Source organism: Mustela erminea, chromosome 3, assembly GCF_009829155.1.
Source record: "Mustela erminea isolate mMusErm1 chromosome 3, mMusErm1.Pri, whole genome shotgun sequence".
Classification (NCBI taxonomy): Eukaryota; Metazoa; Chordata; class Mammalia; order Carnivora; family Mustelidae; genus Mustela; species Mustela erminea.
In genome coordinates, this window is record NC_045616.1 from 89,541,259 (window position 1) to 89,557,292 (window position 16,034).

General features: G+C 49.3%; 1 protein-coding gene across 1 annotated transcript in view; it reads left to right on the plus strand.

Moving 5' to 3' along the window:
- SPOCK1 (SPARC (osteonectin), cwcv and kazal like domains proteoglycan 1) overlaps positions 1–16,034 on the plus strand; it is a 500,054-nt gene that overhangs the window by 144,942 nt on the left and 339,078 nt on the right. The window lies entirely within an intron of this gene.

A 16,034-nucleotide genomic window follows, 5' to 3' on the forward strand; every position in this document is an offset into this window, starting at 1 on the left:
CCCTTGCTTCGAAATGGCTGAGGCCAGGGAATGCCTGCTGAGAAGGCATCTGAGCAAAAGGGGGGACTGAGGATCCTCTGTGCTCCTGGGAAACCCAGAGACTTGTAAACTCCTGAACTCTGGGCTGTGAATTCACCCATGTCTTGACTTGGCCACCCTGAGTCTCTCTGCCTTGCTTTTAGAGGAGAAAATCCTCTAAAACACAGAGGTTGGTTGTTGTGGTTGTTTGTTGTTTTTTTTTTTCTCCTTCTTGGTAATTTCCTTTTTAAAAACGTAATCTTATTTTGGATCATAAATGTAATACATGCAATTTATGGAAACATGGGGAATGGAAACTCCAACAATCAATCCTAATCTTACCACCCAGAGATAATCATTATTAGCATTTTTAGCATATTTCCTTCCAGATTCCTAATCATGTGTAAATGTTTACATAATTGAAATCACATTGTTTATATAATTTTATTTCCTGCATTTTTACTTATTATGTCATAACCATTTCCTCCAGCAATGAATGTTTTTCAAAACCATAATTTTCCTCTCTGCACACATACGTGCATTCCCTCACCCATCCCCCACCACCGTGTGTGCGGGGATGCAGCCCTCCACCTAACATGTCTTTCCTGTGTGCTAGGCGCCGGGGTGAGCACCAGTAGATTCTCTCCTTCCCCAGTCAGAGCTCCTGGTTTACCCCTGTAGCCTGGGGGGCTTAAATCATAGCTGTTTGTTTCTCACAGCTCTGGAGGCTGGACGTCTGAGATCAGGGCGCAGCATGGTCGAGTTCTGGTGAGGGTTCTCTTCCTGATTCGTGTGCAGTCGACTTCCCTCTTCATCCTCACATGGCTGAGTGAAGGAGGTCTTGTGTCTCTTCCTCTTCTTAAACGGTGCTCATCTCAGGCAGCCCTTGTGGCTCAGTCAATAAAGTGTCTGACTCTTGGTTTCAGCTCGGGTCATGATCTCAGGGTGGTGAGATGGAGCCCTACCTTGGGCTCCATGCTCTCCTGGTCCTTCTCCCTGCCCCCTCTGCTCCCCACTCCCCCAGGTTGCACTCTTTTTCAAATAAATAAATCAAGGAATCTTAAAAAAAAAAAAAAAAAGGCACTAATGTCATCGGCTGCACTCCACCCTCATGACTTCTTCTAAACCATTTGACTTCCCAGATGTCCTCTCTCCTAACACCACTGCATGGGGGTTTAGGGCCTCAATGCAGGAAATCTGAGGCAATACACATGTTCAATCCACGACAAACATCATATGATAATGCTTTAATGTGGGAAAGGGATATGTAGGAACATACAGCGATGGGTCCCGTCCCTGAAATGGTGTCAGAAGTCTTTTCAAAGGAAACTAATCCCGATTTCTTTGGTCAACTTTTTGGAGGAAACTCTGGGAATCCTGACCTCCAAGTTCTTTTGGAAAAGTAGACATTCTTCTGAGAAATGTGCATGTGAATGAGATGGAAGGAAAGGAAATTAGTGTTACGATGAGTGATATATACAGCAAATATTGTTGTGCTATGGTATTACCAAGACTGCCTTTAAAAAAAAAAAAAAGACTTTTCTTAGCATGGGGCCCTTCTGAAATCATGGGAGGTACTGTAGGGTTAAAGGCCGGCAGGCTTATTCGGAAACATTGCACTCATTCCTGAAGTCGGAGGCAGTGGTCTACATAGAATTGCTTCCCAAGACTTAAGGACAACATCCTGGGATGGGTGGTACTGGATGATGCTCTTGGTTTTCAAGGTTTACCAGCACTGCTGAGAAATCATGGCTCCACTCTGCTTCCTGGAGACTTGGAAGATGATCAAGACCCACGTGGGTCCCAGTGGCCATTGCACGACTAGCAGCAAGGCTCAGAGGTGACAGGGCACATCAGTCGCAAGGGCAAAGCTCAGACCCAGGCCTTTCCACAGGTTCTGAGCTCACAAATGGTCAGCTTCTGCCCTTCGTGCCCACCTTTGCCTTTTGTCTTGCTTGCAGTGTAAGTGTGTTTGTTTTTACATGTTTCCCCCGAGGAATGACAGTGGGAGAGATGGCTGTTGTGACAAACTGATTGCAGTTTGAGTCTGGCACATTTATGTTTGGCAGCTTAGCTGGGCCTGAGAGCCGGGCACGTGCAGCAAAGGGAGGGGGGTGTGGCCCTGAGGCTGTTTTTCTTCCTGGTCTCAGAGTGAGTGAAATGGACGTGGCCCTCTTTATTCCTTGGACACTCAGGGACAGCCTTATGGGTACGCAGCAGTGGGTTTGTCCCCACAAGGTTCTCTGCTGTGGTCGCAGGCTGATCCTGTGGGTTGCAGGTGCCTCCCAGCAGGGGACAGGGTGGCCACAGAGATGTGTGCATGGTGTGGGGAGAGCTTGGTGCTACGGGATGTCCAGCACAGACATCCCGTAGAGGGGAAAAAAGTCCAACTCAGGAACTGCATCTCTGTGTTTCCTTTTGGCTTTTTAATCTATGTTGGGCAACCATACAAAAATGCTGACCATATTTGCTCCTTAGTGTGGAAGGCATTGTTTTATTAAAGAAAAAAAAAAAGAGTTTTCATTAATGAAGGCCTGCAAGCAAGACAGAAAATAACAAAATTTGCATTTCCTCCCCTTTGTCCGTACGATGTGGGAGTTGCTGCGACCCTATAGGGTTTGCTGTTAGGATTGCATTAGAGAGAGCAGGTCTTTGACCTGTTGCCTGGTGCACAGTAGGTACTCAATACGTGGAATTTGTAATTTCTATTGATATAATTCAGAGTTCAAAATTCCGTATAGTCACTCTCTTAACCCATTTTGTATGCTCGGGATCACTTATCTTGGTCTTTAATCAGAGACGGAGTTGTGTGTGGAAACGCATGCCTGTGCGCTGTTCACCTTCCTGGGGGCGGCTTTTGTCCTGATGATGAAATGTCAGAGAAGTATTTTATAATTAAATGAGCGTATTATCCAAATGTAAATTTCCAGTGCAATCCCCAGATTGCTTTCTAAGATACAGTAATATTCCCATTAAAGAAACCTGGAGTCTTAAGAGGGCCTTGGGTCCCACTTAGAGGGAGAATTTGTATTTCCTAAGGGTGGGAGACTTAAAAGGTCGCTTCTAATGTAGGTCTCAGACCTCTGGCTCTCGAGTGGGCTTAGTTTGCTGAGGCTTCTTGGGAGGCTAACAGGCTGTGGTAGACAATTTTTAGCCTTCATCCCAGGAATGATGCCTTGACATGCTCTCTTCCGTTCTGTGGGCTTTGCGGTGAGCTCATTCTTCTGGTACCATCCGAAAGCGCCTATTAAATTGGAGTCCAGGATATCTAGGTCCTTGATTTGATCGTGTTAAGTCTTGAAATTTTGTCCAGGAGGCATAGAAAAACCCTTCACAGTTTCGAGTGTTTAATCTGTTTGAACACGATTTCAGAAAGGGTTTAGCCCAAGAATATCAAAGTCTTCTATAAACAGTTTATCAAAAACCAACAGAAAGTTTCTCTTAAGTACACAACCACCTGGAGCATTTAAGTTTTGGAGGAAACCGCTGCAGAACTGCTGGACAGATTGCCTTTTTTTTTTTTTTTTTTTTTTTTTTTTTATCGTGGCTGGTGGAAAGTTAGGGCTGTCTGGGGAGATATTATTGGTAGAGGAAGCAGTATATCCACCCACCTACCTCCTACCTGTCTCCCTGCCTATGTATCTGTCTGTCTAATTTATTATGTGGAAGTGAGCAGAGCTAAATGTGTTATATAGATGGAGGGCAGAAGAATCATGCCCTAGGGGAGCACTGTGTCCCTTCTGTCACGTGGGCAGTGGTCTTGGCTGAATTTTGCCTGGACGCAGCTGCTTGTGCCAGTGCATGTGGTAGGTATGAAGGAAGGTAAAGAAATGCTTGCCTTGGGAACGTGACTGGTCTTGGTCTTTGCTCCATGTTGTCTCTTAGGGACACACAGCCACAGCCACACCCCTGCACCCTACCCTTTTCCACTGAGCTGACCTCTTTTGCTTACTTGCTGCTGTCTGACATCTGCATAGAAAAACCTTCAGGGTTTGCAGTGACTGGTACAGCTCCCAGGAAGGGAACAGGGCTCCAGAAGCCCTTGGCTGAAGATGAGGTTTCTGTTGTTTTGGGTTTTTTTGTTTGTTTGTTTCTTTTGTTTTGTTTTGCTTTTTTGTTTTTCATTTGTGTATCAGGATGAGGTGGGTCTGGCAGTGATTTCTTGGCTCCCAGGAAGAATCTTTTAAACAGAATGGTATCTTATGGGCATAATAGTTGACTCTGCTGGGCAGTGAATTATTAACAGAGGATGAGGACAGGGGGCTGCGAGGGTTTGTATTATTCTGTTAGGAAAGAATGGAACAAATCCCATTTCCTTCCAGCTTCACAAAGATTCTGTAAGAATCATTAGTCCCAGATGAGGCAGAATAGGGCATAGCTAGCCTGTCGAGCAGCAGCAGGGGTGCTCTGTGCCCCTTCCAGCATTCCTATATGCTGATCCGGTTGCGGTCCCCCCCATATGTGCCTGCACGTATGTGACTGGGAGCTTTTGCCCATATTGGTCCTTCTTCTGAAAATGCCCTTTCTCCTTGCGTGCCTGGCAAACCCCCACTCCTCCCTCCAGACCCAGCTTGGGCGTCTTTCTCTGGGCAGCTTTCCTTGGCCCTCTTCTTCCACAAGCAGAACTGATCACAGACTCTTGGACGTCCCCACTGACCTTGAACCTGGAATTGTTACATACAGTTCACATCTCCACAGCCTGTGTTTAGAGTGGGTGTCAAGTGGGCGTCACAAAGTGGGTGTCAGGGCTAATTTGTTACGTAGTGGTTTGCGGGCACGAGTACCTTCCCTCTGGTCTGTGAACTTCCTAATAGCAGAGAGTGTCGTCTTTTTATCTCTGTCTCCTCAGCAAATAGCGCAGTACTTGGATACAGCAATAGACGTTCAATGATGATGAGTCGAATGGATGGCTTCAGTTCGGTGGCCTCAGAGAAGGGTGTGTGTATCAGTGTTGGATGTCACTATCGATGAAAGGTTTGCAGTGTAAGCACCTATTCCCTTTTCTGGGAGCATCTGTATCAGGAAGGTAGAGCTGTGGGTGAGCAGAAAGTTAGTTCTTTGTATCAACTTGAGGAAAGGAAAGATGCTGCTAATTCTCAGGTCAGGAGTTAGGTGAGGTTTCCCTTTGTGTTCTCCGGAGACAAAACCCACTGATGTGATAACTGTGCCCTCCAGCTGTTGTGACAGTGCAACATGGTGGGGGTGGGGTGGGGGGGAGGGGTTGGGCTGAGTGGCCGCCACCCCCAGCCCCAGGCACGCTTTCCAGCGGTCTTAGCAAGAGGGGGAACCGAGTCCATCTGCTCAGGTTCCTGGCGAATAAAACAGCAGCAACAACAACCCAGCCAGCACTCTGCATTCTGACATGACGCTGGGCAAATGCCCGCTTCTCTTTTAAATGTGCCCCCAAGTTCCCTAAATGTCCAGATGGCAATTTGTGGGTGAATAATTTATAACAAGAGAGCTTATGCATTATGCAGTGCAGATTTAAATTATAAATGGACCTTAGTTGGCAGCTTACCTCGGTTAATCAGTGGACTTTGTGGTGGTGGGCTTGAGAAGTTAAATGGGGGCTGTGTTAGGAACAGGGTGGGTGGCCTTGCCCCCATGCACCGGGGAGGTAGAGCAGGTGGAAGGAGGTTCCAGAGCCTGGGGATCTTTGACTTGGCTGAGCTGAGGCCACATGGGCCCAGGCCCCCCAGTCATGGTCTTGGCAGTCCGCAACTTCCCTCCCAGGAAGAGCGGTGGAAGGAGTCACGGTGGGGGAACAGAACTTCCCTCCAGGCTCCCAGCTTTCCCAGAGGGGAGATGCCCTGGCAGGATGTACTCGAGGAGGGCGAGGTCCCAGAGCCTGGCCTGGGGTCCTTGGAGCCCGTGGTGTTCTGGATCCTCCACGAGGGAGGTGTATGGAACCCCATCTGGGGTGGAGTGTGTCCAGAGCTGAGGGAAGGAGTGGAAACAGGGGGACGGACCGGGGATGCTTCCAGGGAGGGGTGCAGAGGCCGCTGGGGACACAGTCCCAAGCACTGAAAGGTACACTGAATGGACCAGATTTTTAAAGCAAACTGGAAGGTGGAAGAGGTGTGGTGGGGACATGGGTGATGCCAGCCCATCTCCTGCATGGTCATTGCGGACGTCCACCTTGTCCAACTGCACGATAAGCCCTTGTCTGGAACTGCTTTACTGACGCCCTATGAAAGCGCTCTGAGATGACCCTGTCCTGTTCTCCCATTTTACAATGGTGAGGATGAGGATGTAGAGTGAGTCATTTACTCACACGAACACAGTTAAGTGGCAGAGCCGAGAGTTGAACGCAGATCATTGAATTCACAAAATATTCCCAGGGACCTCGTAGGGGCCAGATCCTGTCCTGCATGCTGGGGTCCACCAGGGACCAGGCAGAGAGGCCTCTGTTCTCTGAAGGTTAGGGGCTGCTGGGGGAGGTATGAAATAAAGCCGTCAACAGGCAAGGTACCTGCTATTTGTGGTTGCTGCCCAGGCCCTCCCTGTAAGCGTTATGTTCTATTGATTGATTAGACAGTATGTTCAAATCCTCATCAAAAGTGTATGGTGTGTACAAGTGCACCATGAGAGGCATGCTCGGGGGTGAGGAAGAGTTAGCCCTCCTTCTGGGGAGCTTAGATTTGGGGGTGGTGAGGGAGGGAAGCGGAGCACACAGCTGGGCAGCACAAGGGAAGCTCTCCTCCGGGTAGCTCTTGCGGAGCAGGGGGAGCTCTGGTGGGGGCGGGTCCTGGCAGGGGCATGGGGGTTTTGGCTGGAGTGGAGGGGGTAGGTAGGAAAGTGTGGGACCAGACAGATGCTGGCCAGGACCAGGGATCTGTGCTTAGTGGGATGACGAGTGGGGAACCAAGCCCTGGATTTCCCGCCACAGTGCTTCAGAGGCCCACCTCAGCCTGAGCCTGGGGAGCCGTTGGGAGGCAGAGGATGCTGGAGTCCGGGAGATACGATTTTAGTGCTCTTATTCTATGTCCAAATTTGGGCGAAGACGGTGGTGTGCAGACGAGGGTTGAAAACAGAAGCTTCTTGGAGGTAGCATCATTGAGGCTTTTTAAAGTGTGTACGTGATTTGGGGGGATCCTTTGGGGATCCTCCCCAAGGCACCTGTAACAGATGCCGAGAAGTCAAGCTGGCCATACGGGTCGGCAGGGAGCCGTGGCATTCAGCTTTGCCACTTGGTGCCTGAGAGGCCAGCAGCCGTCAGCCACCTGGAAGAAGGTGGGCTGCCAGGGAGAGTGCCCTGGGACAGACCACTGAGGAGGGGGATGCCTCTGCTGCCCCCTGCTGGGCTTCCCCTGTGGGAGGGAATTTTAGGGCATGAACTTGAGCTTGCTGAGTGCACTGTGTTCTGGGGACCTTTGATTTGTGCCTTGCTCCTGTCTCTGTTGCTCGGATCATCAGGTACCTCCCTGGAAGGACTGGTCCATGTGTGCAGGATTCTACTGGGTTGAATAATTGGTGTCTGTCAAAGGGCCGCCATATCTGATCAGAGACACTGGTTTCTCAGGTGACCATCTGCTGCATTGTTTGGTGGCGGAGGTGAGGCCAGCGAAACCCCTGGTGAGTGGGCTGCCCCCTGGTGCTGAAGCTGATGCATCCGCTTCTCATCCCATGTCGCTTCTGGGAGAATGCTCTGTATTTCCTGTTTGTCCTCCGTCAGCCTGTCTTCTGTGACTTGACCACAACGGCGGTGGTATTTGATAGCTTCAGAACTGCAATGCTGTTGGCCGCATACATGCTGGAAAACAGCCTTCCAGAGGGCTTTTGTAGGGGATTCTCAAATACAGAGTCACAGGTGTGTGTGTGGTTGTGAAGAGCGGTGAGGATGTGAGGATGCTGCCCCATGACACCCACAAGTGGAAAATCCCCCATTCTGCCTTTCTCTGTCCTCATGTTGAACTAGGAAAGTTATTTTATTTGCCTTTTCAAACGCCAAGGAGTTGTTCTTGGCTCCAGCCTGTCAGTGTCTCTCAGCATGGGACATGGCTGCTTCTCCAGGGGATCTCTGACTTGCCCTCCCCCCATCCCTGTGTCTTCCCTTCCCCACTGCTTGCTGACCTTCTGTGCGTGCTGTCCTGGGCACTCTCCTAGCCCTGTACAGACATGGTCCAGTCCTTCCAGGGGCCTTCCCTGTAGGGAAGCCAGTCACGGACGTAAAAAGATGATTTACAGGTTGGTGAAACATCTAGAAAATTCTTTCCACCTCACGGGAGCACATGTAGCAGTCATGCCTGATGTCATAGCGACCTTGAGGTGAGATGGCACGCCTCTGAGTTGTCTTTCTCCCCCAGTGTTTGACTACATCTGAGGCTCATTGCAGATTTAATGAGTGATTAACAGAGATGTCTTTTTAGATGGAATTGGGTTCTGTGCCTTGAAGAAAAAGTCTAGTCTATTAAAATACTTACTGGCACCATGATAACAGTAACAGTAGTTGACATTCATTGGGGCTCTTCATTTCATCAGCTCGTCTTCCTGATTATTTCTCCCACTTTCTCTCAAACTTTTTCAACAACCTGGCAAGTCTGAATTTGACTCATGAGGAAAAGAGAAGGCACAGAGAAGTTGAGAGACTTATTGGAGGTCATGCAGCCAGTAAGTCCTTCTGATTCCAGAGCCTTAGCCCGTCCTGTCTCCCTGCCTGGCCTTGCTGTTATCTGGTCTCCAGCTCTTCTTAGAGCCTCAAACAAGGTTCTCACTCAGGTTCTCAGCTATGCCTTCGAAAGTAAGGCTGTTGAGAGGCTGCGTTAAGATTAATGTTTTTCCATAGCTGTCATATAATTTTGGTTTCACTGGGCCCCACAGTGTGTGTGGCTATTCTGCCCCACATGATAAAATCGTGTATCCTTTTTAGTGTTTCATATGTGTTGCTTTTAAAGGGTATGTGATGGGGCATCCCTGGTGGCTCAGTTCGATAAGTGTCTGGCTCTTAGTTTCAGCTCAGGTCATGACCTCAGGGTCCTGAGATCAGCCTTGTGTTGGGCTCTGCGCTCAGTGTGGAGTCTGCTTGAGATTCTGTCTCTCCCCCTCTCTCTGCCACTCTCCCTTCTCATGCTCTTTCTCTCTCTCTCAAAATAAATCTTAAGGGAAAGAAAAAGAAAAAGGGGAGCCAACACATGCTGGGGACACATTTTATATCCATAGGATCGTGGCAGTGTATGTGAACTTCCTGTCATCCACTGGGATCTGCACTTGAAATGGGCTCTGCATTCACAGCCCTGGGTGTCTGGCCTTTTTGCAAGGGGCTAGTGGTAATGATGCAGGACTGGAAAGGCATGGAGGGCAAGATGCAGGCGTTTCTTCCTTTCCGGGAATGGAGGACATGATCCTTCTCAAGCTGGCCCAGTCTGGTTCAATCCCAATCCCAGCTTGGGATTCTCCTGTCAGGTTTTAAGGAAGACCACTGGAATCAAACACAAAGCCCGTGACCATGAGAATACCTCCCACAGAGGGTGGCGCCCAGAGACCAGCCTGCTGGTGCAATCTCATGAGACGGATGCATCGGGAGTGCATTTGATCAGTGAGGAGACTGAGAGGCTGAGCGACTTGCCGCAGCCCCGGGCCCATGAGCGACAGTGTCGGTGAGCAGACTCCGCTCTTTCTGCAGCCTGTCTGCTCTGCTGGGAGGTGGGACTCCATCCCAGATTTCCTCCCTTTCCTGGCCATCCTGCTATGTCCCAGCATTCTGCTTCTCGGATGCTCTTGTCTTCCAGACACTTTCCACTCTGGGGTCCTCTCAAGTGTTGTGGTCCTTGCTGGCTCAGGGTTGTGCTTCAACCTGTTTCCTGGGACACCTAACGTCCACCTGCTGACCCTGCTGCTGAGTCCTGGTTGGAAAATGTGACCGCCTGCACTTAACTGGATCCTGATGGAACTGGCTTGTCCTGACCTACAATGAAACCAGTTCTTCGTGGGCAAGTCATTGGGGAGTGTGCCTCTTGACACATGGCCCAGCCAGATGGCCTGCCGGCTGATCCCAATGAATGCTCTTAGGGCAGTGGTACTCTCGTGCCCACTTGGATGCCAAGTTCTATTTATCATTTCTCCTGATTTTTGAAAATATTTGACATTTAACCATGTAAAATAGGGTCAACTAAATTTAAACGTAAAACATGCTACTGAGTTGAGTAACATTTTATTTTATTTTTTAAAAGATTTTATTTATTTGACTGAGAGGGACACAGCAAGAGGAAACAGAAGCAGGGTAGTGGGAGATGGAGAAGCAGGTTCCCCACTGAGCAGGGAGCCTGATGCAGGGCTTGATCCCAGGATCCCGGGATCATGACCTGAGCTGAAGGCAGACGCTTAACTGACTGAGCCACCCAGGCACCCCTTGAATAACATTTTAAACCAATACGTTTAATACAAGTTTGAGTGATATGGATACTGCGAATACCAGGCATGCCTAAGTAACTTCATGTCTTACCTCCAGTGCACCGAGTAGCACAGTAATTTCTCAGTAAAACCCTTTTCAGGGAGAGTGTTGCATCTTCTCATTAACTTTGAATTGCAGATTTTCTTTAAGGGTTAGCTTCCTATCTATCCATCTATCTATCTAGTCTTAACCACTTTCAAAGCTTTTTCATTTTTGAATTTGATCAGACTTAATCTCTTTATGCACAACCCATCCCTGACGTAAGATAATGCTAGTTTATAAAAATAGCTGCCGCCATGCCTCCAGGGAGAGGGAGATGAATGTGTATATTGCTTTTCATAACAAGCCTTGTAGAACTGATTAAGTCATAGCGCCCATATAATGGATGATTAGCACTTGCCAGACTCTGGGCTGAGTGTTTTCCTTGGGTTATTTCATTAAATTTTCTTTTTTTATTATTATTATGGTAAGAACACTTCCTTTTCTACATTCGATGACACTTTTTCAAGCTTTTTCTACAAGAAGTTCTACACTGTCTATTTTGCCGCTGAAGATTGCTTCTGCTGAGACCGGGAGGGTAGAAGAGTATGGGCCGGGAAGAGCCTGCCCCTCCACTCTGCCCCTGAGATCTTGTGTCTGAGTGGCCGGAGTGGGCGCCCTGCCTCACGGTGGCAGCTGAATCCAGCCATCTCCTCCCCTCTGCCCCTGGGGTTCCAGACCTGTGAAGGAAGCAGTATTGGAATCCCTCCAGACCATCCCTCATCCCTGACATGAATACCAGCAAATGTGGGGGGTTGACACCTTGTGGTGCAGAAGCGTTGCTCAGCTAAACCCCACCTGCATTCCTGAGCCACGGAACCGTGAGAGGACCAATGGCAGGTGTTTTAAGCCGCTAAGTTTTGGGTGGTTTGTGGTAGAGTGACAGACACCTTGGAGCCCTTCACGGAAGCGGTGACCCGCCTCCTGACCATTTCCCTTGTGTCAGCGATGTTGCCCTTCTGGGTCTTTCCCCCTTGTTGGCAGCCCTTCTCAGACTCTTCCGCGAGCCCCTCTTCTCTCGTCTGCCTCTGCGGCCCTGATGTTTTGAGGTTCTCTTCTTAGCAGCCCTTTACAAAGCACTAGAACTTCTCTTGGGGGCACTCCCCTATCTGTGGCTTCAGCCATGCCATTCTCACTCAGTGCCTGACCTTTCAATACTTATTCCTGTTTGAGCAGATAAATGGGTTACAAAGGTATAAACTTAATATCTCTCAACTCTCTGTCCCAAGTGCAAATTTGCCTTCTGATCTCAGGGTCCATACATGCACGGCTAGCTCACCCTCATCAAGCTGAGAGTTGGGCTTCTTTGTTCAAGGATGCAACGCGTCCCTCCCAAAAGATGCATTGAAGTCCAAACACCTCCTACTGAGGAATGGGTGCTTATTTGCAAATAGGGTCTTTCTAGAGGTAATCAAGTTAAAGTGAGATCATTGGTAGTGGGAGGGTAAACCAATATGACTGGTGTCCTTAGGACAAGAGTAAACTGGGCCAGAGAAGTAGATATGCACAGATGGGAGACCATATGAAGACACACAGGGTCATGTGAAGGTGAAGGTCAGGATTGGGGCTGTCACTCTTCAAGCCAAGGAATGCCAAGATTGCTATTAAAACCATGGGACTCTAGGAGAGAGGCCCAGGACGGATTTTCCCCTCACAGCCCTGGGAAGGGACCAACACTGCCATGCCTTCATTGGGATTTCTAGCTCTGGAACTGTGAGGAGATCCATTTCTGTTGTTTCAGCCGCCTGGGCTTGTGGTCGTGTTTGCAGCAGCCCGAGGACGCCAACACTCTCCCTTACACCATCCTCACCGATGATTCTTATTCTTCCTCCTAGAGTCTTGGTCTCTGTGAATGGCTCCCCCCATCTCTCCACTTGCCCAAGCCAGAAACCTGACTTCTTGGTCCCCAAAACTGGGCTGGCTGGATCCAGGTACTCAGTACCATAGACTCTTTAAAGAGATGCCCTCAAATACTGGCAATAGTAGAGATTACCCTGAAGATAGGCAGAACTGGAATTAGAGCTACAAACCCCAAATATCTTTTATCTCCGGCCAGTCCCTGTGTACTGCAGGTTTCCCAAGAGAAGCTATTGATGCCTTCTTTCAGCCAAGGGGCAGGCCTGGACTGAGAGCCACGTGTATGTAAATAAGATCTCGGCAGCATGCCTGCCGCCTGATTCTTCAGAGAAATATCGATTTTTGACTTGGGAGGCTTACCTAAAAGTTCTCTTTTCAGCCAGCTTTTCTTCATTGTGTCCAATTCGCATCGGTGTGTTGAGTCGCACAGTGTGATCTTTGTAAGGAATCTTGCAAGTCGGACCCGCTGCTTTGGAAGGCTTAGGACGGGGAGGGCTGTGTTAGAGTGCGGCATTGATTTGCAGCGGGTTATTGAAGTTCCTCCAAATGCTTTGCCTCCGTTTTTTCCCCATTCAGTGATATTGAAATCACTGGTCTGCAGAATTAAGAGTCAAGCTTCCAAAGAGATGTTGTGCTCCTTTACTCGCGACGGTGATTTAAACAAGTCCCCGTGCTCTGTCCTTTCCGAGCATCCACATTATCCTTGGCAACCGAGGAGCAATGGAATTGTTGCAATTTCATTTTATACTGAAAGTACTTCAACACATTTCCTATACTTGGCCTATGCAAATTGTTTCTTTCTTTTTTTTCTCCTCCCCTTGGTAAAGAAATTACGGTTGTGTTTAGAAGCCCTAAGCAGGGCACAGAGACATCAAAGTCGGCCCTAATCATAAAAAGCACATGCAAATCTTTCACATTAATAATTCACAGTTAGACCCAGGCCCGGTGCCCCCTGTCTGAGACTGTGGCAAGGAGCAATTTGTGTAGCTTTGGTAAAGGGCACGCAGTCACCCAAGTTCAGATGTTCTGTGTTGGTCTTGCACTTGCTCTCTGGATTGAATTCACACAAATTGCCAGCCTTATAAACAGATACTTACATGTTCATCTGGAAGGTTTGATCTGTAGGGGACACTGTGAATTTTGTGGACCTGGTCAGTGTTCTTATCTCCTGAGGCCCTAATGGAACTGTTATCTGAACTGTGAGTTTCCTGAGTGTCTCCATTCCTCCCTTCTGCCCTCCTCCTGTATTCATTCTGTAGAAGTTTATTGAATGCTCACATGTGCTAGGTTTGGGCTTGGTGCCAGGGGTGGTTGGTGACCGTGATGAGCATGGCCCTGCCTGGCCCAGGGTACACCCGCCTGGGTCTGCAGCTGGGAATCATCAGCCTTGGTTGGGAGCCGGTTAGAGGGATGGCATCAAGCTCCCCACTCCAGACTGAGTCAGTTTTCACCAGATCACTGGGTGATGCCGATTTCTGTGAAATACCTGTGGAGCAGGTTGTCATAATGCTCACCTGGAGCGCATTCTTGGGGGGTGGAGCAGGTTGTGCCCCTGCTAGAATGTCAGGAGGTGGTGCCTGGGGAAGGAAGAGCCGGTTTCAGTGGAAATCCTAAAAGAGCACAGCACGGGGTGAGTGCTGGTGTTTTCAGGCCCCAGAGAGCCACCTGTGCTTAACCCCTGCAGGGAGGGATTAGGGCCTGTTGGAGGACTGACCAGAATTGTGGCTGGAGCTCAGAGCACTACGGGAGGGCCAGAGATCAGCTGTGAGCTAAAGGAGGGCTCCAGCCGCACAAACAAGGACTTTGACCTTTCCCCAGAGAGTTACAAGGAGCCCTTGAGGTATTTAAATAGGATTGGATATAAAAACACCCCGGGTAGTTGTAAAATCTCTTTCACTACCTCGTGGGGGATGAGTTGGGGCAGGGCTGAGCTCCCCCATGCAGCCACTGAGGGCGCTGGCACGGGGGTGGGGCAGTGGGAGGGCAAGAGTGGAAGCCTTTGAGACAGAATGGAGGGTGGAACTGGAAGGTGGGAGGGAAGAGTCAGGAGAGCAGTTGCAGCAGGTGCCCCGTGCTGGGGGCCCAGTGGAAGGTCTGGGTGCCGCTTTTCACTCTCCCCTCCTGTAGACTGTCCCACTAGGCACATGCACTCGGGGCTGGGGTATTTCGCTTTTCCCCTCTCTCCCAGATCATCAGCCTTTTGAGCGCGGGGCCCTGCCTTGTACTTTTGTTTTGTTTTGTTTTGTTTTCATTATAGTGCCTGCACAGAGCCCGGCACTCAGGGCTACCTGGAGTCCTCTTGCCGAGCTGGGACCCAGTTCGTGCGAGAGCTTGCCCCTCTTCAGCGGCAGAACGTGACTCTCAGAAGAGAACTGGCTGGAAAAAGCTGTGTTTCCCTGTTTATGTGTCTGTGATATGAGTGATATGTCCTGTCTGTATGGCGCTTCATGGGGCCGCGGCGCGTTCACAGCCACTGTCTCATCTGCATTCCTCCTCACAACCCTCCGTGTGGCGTTGGCAGGGGTGGTGTGTTCGCAGCTCAGCATTAATCAAGGGCTGATTATCTCAGTCTTTCCTTCTCCCTGGTCCGGCTTCCTGCCTTTTGACTTGGGAGTTGAAGCTGGAAGCAGGTTGGGGTCAAACAATGCAGTTAAGTCAGATAAATCTTGTCCATTCAAATTAGCCATTTGGGAGAAGGACTGTGGAGGGAGAGGCTGAGTGAGGAGGGGAGAGGGTTTCTGCTCACTCTTTGGCTCAGGCTTACAGGTCCCTGGATCCTGGGCTAAAAGAGACCGTGGGGGAAATGGAGGCTCCCGGCCTTCCTGTGCTTCTTACTCTTGGGGATCTATTCTGCTATGCTCCTAGAAGAGGAAGCCTGAAAGAATTTGGTGGAAGATGGAAAATCCAGGCCTTACTAATATTGCCCCTTGCCTGTCTAAATGAAGAAAGGGACTTTTCATGGAACAGACTTAAGTTTGAATCCTGATTCTGTCACACTCTAGCCCCAAGGCCTTGGGTAACTACTTAGCTTCTCCAGGTCTGTTTCCTTTAAAAAAAAAAAAAAAAGTGATAAAATGGCGGTGACAATCCCTTTCACACAGGTTTGTGAGAACTAGATGAGGCCGAGATGAATGCTAACAAGCCAGATGCCCCCAGCGTCTGGTCGCGTGCTTACAACAATGCTAATAGCTTTGTATTTATCCAGCAACCCTTCATCCTTGTGAGAGATGAAGATGATGCTTCCTTAAGACAGGGATTGACCTCAGGTGCAAGGGTTCTCAATGTTAATATGCAAAAGAATCGTTCAGGAGGTTGTTAAAATGCACATTCCCACTGCAGTAGGCATCTAGAATGGTCCGATCTAGAATGGTGCCCATTTGAGTCTCACAGGGACCACATTTTGGAAGAGTTTGGAAGGGACCCACAGCTGAAGAACCACCTAGCCTAGTGTTCGCTCAAGTAGATTCTCAGTCCTGCTCCAGACCTACCACAAGGGTTCTTCAGGGATAGGATTTATGTTCCCACCAAGCCCCATGTGATTCTTAGGACAAAGCCAAGGGTGCATAAGCCTGGGCTCTGGGCTCTGGGATCCAGGTAATGTCCACCTTTGTGGGCATATTTAGAGGCAGACAAGTAAAGACCATAAGTGGGAAGGAGTTCTGTTCCATGACGTGCCACTGGGCACCACCTGGCAGGTAACGAACTCTAGAAACCAGCTCTGTGACCTGGT